A 6,043-nucleotide genomic window follows, 5' to 3' on the forward strand; every position below is an offset into this window, starting at 1 on the left:
CTTCATGTCGCCTGGTTTGCTAAGCCGCTTCATCTCCGGTGGTTCCCCCCTGTTCTTCCTCATCGTCCCACATACATGGGTTCCCAAAGACAGTAGCATAATACACCTGTTCACTGAGTTGTACAGATTGTCCATGTACAAATGGTAGCCTTTGTTGGACAACGGTCCGAGAAGCTCCATCACGGTCGTGTCCAGCCCACAGCCTACTCCGGTATATGGCTTCATGTTCCAGAGGTAGCCCGTCGCTGAATCGGCTAGGCAGTAGGATTTAATCCCCCATTTCACCGGCTTCAACGGATTATAGCACTTCCAAGCCAGTCTTCCCTTCCATAGCATAACACCTTCGTCGATGGATATGTTCTTCTCTGGGGTGTACATGGACTGAAACCGGGCCAGAAGGTAGTTCACAAGATATCTGACTTTGTACATGCGGTCCGCTGTGTCTGGAGTCTCCTGGTCACTGAAGTGAAGGAACCGCTTGAGCAGCAGAAACCGGGTCAGGCTCATGGTGCGCCTGAACTGCTGTGTCTCATTAGCCTTACGCCGGGACCAGTATGACACAAGGGTTGGCTTCCTCACAAGGCCCGTCAGGAAAAAGAGCCCGAAGAAATTCTTCAACTCTATCACAGAGACATCCGTCCATTTCTTCACTGTGGAGTGTGGGAGTGGGTCCTGGATCTAGATAGATAGATATATAAGTTAGATTTATTTGCAGAAATTACAACAAAGTCATCAATTTGGGAAAACATCAATGTGGAATATACACAATACACACCATTGCGATGGACTGCGCTGCATATCTGTTGGTCTCATCGCAAATATACTGGAGCAGCTCATCGGTCAGCAACAGCTCAAAGAAGTCCACTGGATCACTCTCTGCACTGAGGTCACAGTGAACACCCGGCTCTCCAGTAAACGGGATGTCCTGTGGCTCCCACCCACCAGCAGACCACCCTGGCGAAGCCGTTGAGTTGGCATCACCTAAATTACAGGAATACACAATTATTAGCATAAAAAACATTGTTTTTATTCATGTAGAATACATCTGGTGGAGCTGTAACATGTGATGAGACTATAAAATGATATACATGATTTTGTTCTGTGCATTGTATTTATACCTGCTTCCATGGGCACAGGGGCAGCATCTGCAGCTGTCGAGATGATGGGCTGTTCATCATCTGTAAAACAACAACCATTTCAATCAATTAGAGGCATGGTGTAGCGTTCTCCATAGTGCCAAATGCACAGACTTTAGCCACATCCACAAGTTATTTAGCTCTCTAGTTACTCACCTCCATCCACATCACTGTTCACCTCATCTTCATCATCGTGCCACTCCTCATCACCCGGTTCTAAATATGTACAAATAAATAATCATTTAGCTGGAGTGCACGCTACAATTACATTCCTTCATACAAAATGTAGCCAATCACATACGAATTGTGGCCAACACATCCATCTATTCAGTGTTGATCCATTTCAGCCAACACATTGTAGCCAACACACATCAAAGCAAAGCAAAGTGTCCATCGTTGTATCCCCCCCCCCACTGCTACAGCGGTGGAGTCCTAAGCGAACCAATGGGGCTTTCAAATAGATCTGTATTGAGCTTGCATGATGATCAAATGAACGTATTGTACCGTGGTTTATATGCTATATATTATGAGAAATGTTCCAGACGAAGGTGCCGCCATCATGCGGCCATGCCGCATGATGGCGGCCTCCTCCTGAAAACCTTCGTCATCGTCAAAATACATTTTTTATATGATAGTTGTATCGTGCATGCTACATAATCCAAATCATTTATTTCTAGCGATCATCTTATATGATTTTGCCTATAAGCCACGGTACAATACACTATTTTGATTATCATGCAAGCGCAATATTATATAGATTTAGTAGTATAATGAATTAGCTTAGCTTTGCGGCCTGCATTACACCACCCTTCCCCCAGCGGCGCGGAAAAGTAATACAAAAAAACAGGGATCATAATAAACGATAAAACAATACTGAATAGATGGGGAAAAAAGTAATGGAACATTTCTCATAATATATAGCATATAAACCACGGTACAATACGTTCATTTGATCATCATGCAAGTTCAATACAGATCTATTTGAAAGCCCCATTGGTTCGCTTAGGACTCCACCGCTGTAGCAGTGGGGGGGGGGATACAACGATGGACACTTTGCTTTGATGTGTGTTGGCTACAATGTGTTGGCATTTTTCGTAACAATGTTTCAGACAATAAGATTCTTACCATCGAGCTCATCGGGGGACGGTTAGGCTCCATCGCTGTCTCGAAACGGCTCAAAGTCCTCTTCGGAGGAAGATTGGGGGGGGGGGGGGGCGACAAACCCCTTGGAAAACCTCGTAACCCGTGTAGATCGGCGGAGCACGGTGTCGTCGCTCGAGCCAGGCCGGGGAGAGGGACCGCTAACACTGGGCGCAGGCTTGGGGCTAGTAGATGCGAGAAGGCCGCGATCCTGCAACCCGCTGCCACCGGGCTGGGGACCGGGCGAAGCCGCTTGCCTGCTCTTCTTCTTGACGGGGGACAAGAGCTTCACATCGGGGACGACAGTAGGCTCGACATCGGGGACAAGGGGCTTAGCATCAGGCCCGGGGGGGACAAGAGGCACCACCGCATCTCCTGGCTTCTCTCCGTTGCTACCAGACAACTCCTCGTCGGTCTGAGGTGGAAGAGGATCAGGATTACGGGGCCGGCCCTTCTTCCCGACGAAGACCATGCGGAGATGTTCCTCCATGGTTGTTTGGCGCACACCACCAGTGGAGGTAGAGGGAAGGGGAGATGGACGCTTTTTGGAGCGTTTTTTTGGCGCCATGTCGAACTACACTCTGACACTGACTACTGACCGACTACACTCGTAATCTACTATATAAACTAACAAGACGTACAGACAAACCAACACTCAACCAACAGACAGACACACACTAAACAGGTAAAAATAAACACACTAAACTAACGATCTAAAGCTATACTATACACAGATAAGACGGCAAGACGCGGACACTTTTTTTTGGTTTTTTTTTGTTGTTTTTTTGACAGACAACAGACTACTAACTAAAGAATCTAAACTAAATATAAACCTAAATTACTACAACTAACTACTAATATTACTACTACTACTACTACTATTACTACAACTACTACTACTGCTACAAAACTCGCTCAATCAATACAATACTACTCACTCACTTTCGACACGCACCATAGACTACTCCAAAACTGTCTTCCCCACGCAGATCCCGGGGGGGTGGCCAGGTTTTATAGCAAAGGATGCAGGTGTGTCACGTGACACGGGTTTTATGGGTAATGTAGTTGGAATATAAGCTCAGGAGTTTAAACAGCGCTCCGGAGGATGTTAATATGGTTAGATTAATAAGAAAAGCTGAAGACGCCAATTGGCGTCATTGATCATTTACGGAATTCTGATGAAGACGCCAATTGGCGTCTTTCATCTTCTAAGGGTTAAGCTGCCTCACTATCAGTGCTCGCCCAGATGTGCTCCCTTTTGACTGATACCTGTCCATTCAAACTCTAGACGAGCCATTAGTGCATCCACGCCCTACAGCCGGCAAAAGCTAAAGTTCTCAACAGGCCCGAAAACGAAGGCCCGGCCCTCATCAAACCCTGTACACTCAAGAGAATGTCCCCGCTGCCACCCTTAGATCTCCATATATGGAGCTGACCTGTTCTGACATTTCATATGTTGATCTTGAGTTTGACCAGATGAAGAGCCTTGGCTCGAAACGTCGTCAATAAACTTATCCTTCGGAGCATATGAGTGTGCGGCTTCCTCTCTTTTCATATGTTGATCTGACCTCATCAAACCCTGTACACTCAAGACATGATCCTTATATGGCCAGTACAGAATTCATTCCATGTTGAATGATCTGACCCCCCCATGCCAAAGCGCCTGCGCTCGCCCAGCAGTCTGCGCCGTCAACGAGGCGGATGCGTGCACTCGTTAGGCGTCTTACTGGTGCTAGTAAGTAGTAGTAGTAGTAGGAAGGAAGGAAGGAATATCCGCACTCTCTTGAGTAGTTTCTTATGACTCGTTTTCTTTCTATCTATTCTAGAGAAACGGACGTGTTTCGTGTTTCGGCCTTCCTCAGCGTTTCAAACATTGTACTGTACTTCCCTGTGCTTGTCTTCTAGGCAAACTGTAAATAAAGTATTCAATCAATCACCAATGGCACACCAGGTTGAAAGCATATATATGAAAACAATTGTGTGACATTTGTCACATTTCACATCACGACACAAGTGAAACCTCATATGGAACCGGAAGTGAAGCTACTTCCTGTGGAGCTGACAGAGGATGTGCAACAAGCCAGCATGTGGGAGGGGGAGGGGAGCCTCTGCACCGCTGAACCCCTGTCCCTCAACCCCCACCATGCACCCACCCCCACCATGCACCCACCCCATGGTGGGGGTGGAGGGGGTGCCCTGCACCCCTGTCCCTCGACCCCCATGCACCACCCCATGGTGGGGGTGGAGGGGGTGCCCTGCACCCCTGTCCCTCAACCCCCACCATGCACCCCATGGTGGGGGTGGCGGGGGAGCCCTGCACCCACCCCATGGTGGGGGTGGAGGGGGTGCCCTGCACCCCTGTGCCTCGACCCCCATGCACCACCCCATGGTGGGGGTGGAGGGGGACCCCCTGCACCCCTCTCTCTCCACCCCTCCACCCCTCTCCCCCTCTCCCTCCACCCCTCTCCCTCCACCCCCACATGCTGGCGGGGGAGCCCTGCACCCACCCCACCCCATGGCCCATGGTGGCACCCACCCATATCATCTGGTGTAAGACTAGCGGTCTCCAGATGGCTCATTCAGTGTGATAAGACTAACGAGACCTAAAAAGCTGTGGTTTCTCAAACGTTTTCAGATCGAGACCCGAAAGATACATTTGGTGTCTCCTCTCTGCCCGGGACCCAAACTTATTCAAAATAGGTCTACATCAACAACCAACTTAAGCCCTATATATTTCTCAAATGTTTGTTAAATGTATGCAATTATCTTTATTTAAAAAAACAACTCTCAAATATCTCAATGTTTATATTTTATTTTTTTAAATACTTTTGAAATATGAATCATAAAAAATAGGGGTATTTTATTTTTCGCAGCACATACCAATCGAAATCGTTGCCCCACCGACCCATTGTTTGCCACTGACCTAATTTCACACGAGTAAAGGTAGAGCAACGTGTTACTTCCAACAACAATATCAGTTATTTAAAGAATTGTATACAAATGACTTAAAATGTATAAACAGAGAGAGAGAGAGAGAGAGAGTGTGTGTGTGTGTGTGTGTGTGTGTGTGTGTGTGTGTGTGTGTGTGTGTGTGTGTGTGTGTGTGTGTGTGTGTGTGTGTGTGTGTGTGTGTGTGTGTGTGTGTGTGTGTGTGTGTGTGCGCGTGCGGTGTGCACCGCGTGCGTAGCGAGAGCAATCTTTTCATTTTTTTCCCAGTCATGTTCAGCTTCCTGTTTGGTATAGAGGGCACATGGTAAAGGCTTCGTTTAACTCTGAGGCCTGACTCACACCTTCACAACAGATTGATGTATAGCTGATGCATGAGACTTATTGACTGATGCAAGCTCACAATGCATTTCCAATGGGAGTCACATGGTTTGACACAACATTTGTATGTATGAGAGGGTGGGGCGTGGGTAGATAAACGAACCCTCAGGATTTTAAAACAAAACGAACGTCTTTATACTCAAATAGCCCATATCTTTCTTGTCTCACTTCGTCCTCCCATGTCTCACTTCATGTAGTGAGACTTCTATAACAAAGTATATAAAACTATTATCACAATTACAGCGTCTTGTCTTCCTGTGGATCTGTTAGAGGTGTTGAAAGAGTAACAACAACAACAATCAGCTTTCACAACAGCAATAAACCACCATGACCTCAGCAACAATAACAAGAACAATCAGCTCTCACAACAGCAATAAAGCACCATGACCTCAGCAACAATAACAACAACAACACCACAGTGATGTGGAATGTCCTGTATA

General features: G+C 47.0%; 1 long non-coding RNA gene across 2 annotated transcripts; it reads right to left on the reverse strand.

The window, feature by feature from the left end:
• Positions 1-640: 640 nt before the first annotated feature.
• LOC306924090 lies at positions 641-1,401 on the reverse strand. Of its 2 annotated transcripts, XR_013790118.1 has the most exons (4): positions 1,293-1,401; positions 1,119-1,178; positions 776-981; positions 641-678 (listed from the first exon to the last, which is right to left on the reverse strand). It is a non-coding gene; the product is annotated as an uncharacterized lncRNA (long non-coding RNA). The 2 variants fall into 2 exon arrangements; XR_013790119.1 differs by having other exon boundaries at positions 666-981.
• Between the last annotated feature and the right edge of the window lie 4,642 nt (positions 1,402-6,043).

The sequence above is a fragment of the Electrona antarctica genome (genome assembly GCF_951216825.1).
Source record: "Electrona antarctica genome assembly, chromosome: 5".
NCBI classification, from domain to species: Eukaryota; Metazoa; Chordata; class Actinopteri; order Myctophiformes; family Myctophidae; genus Electrona; species Electrona antarctica.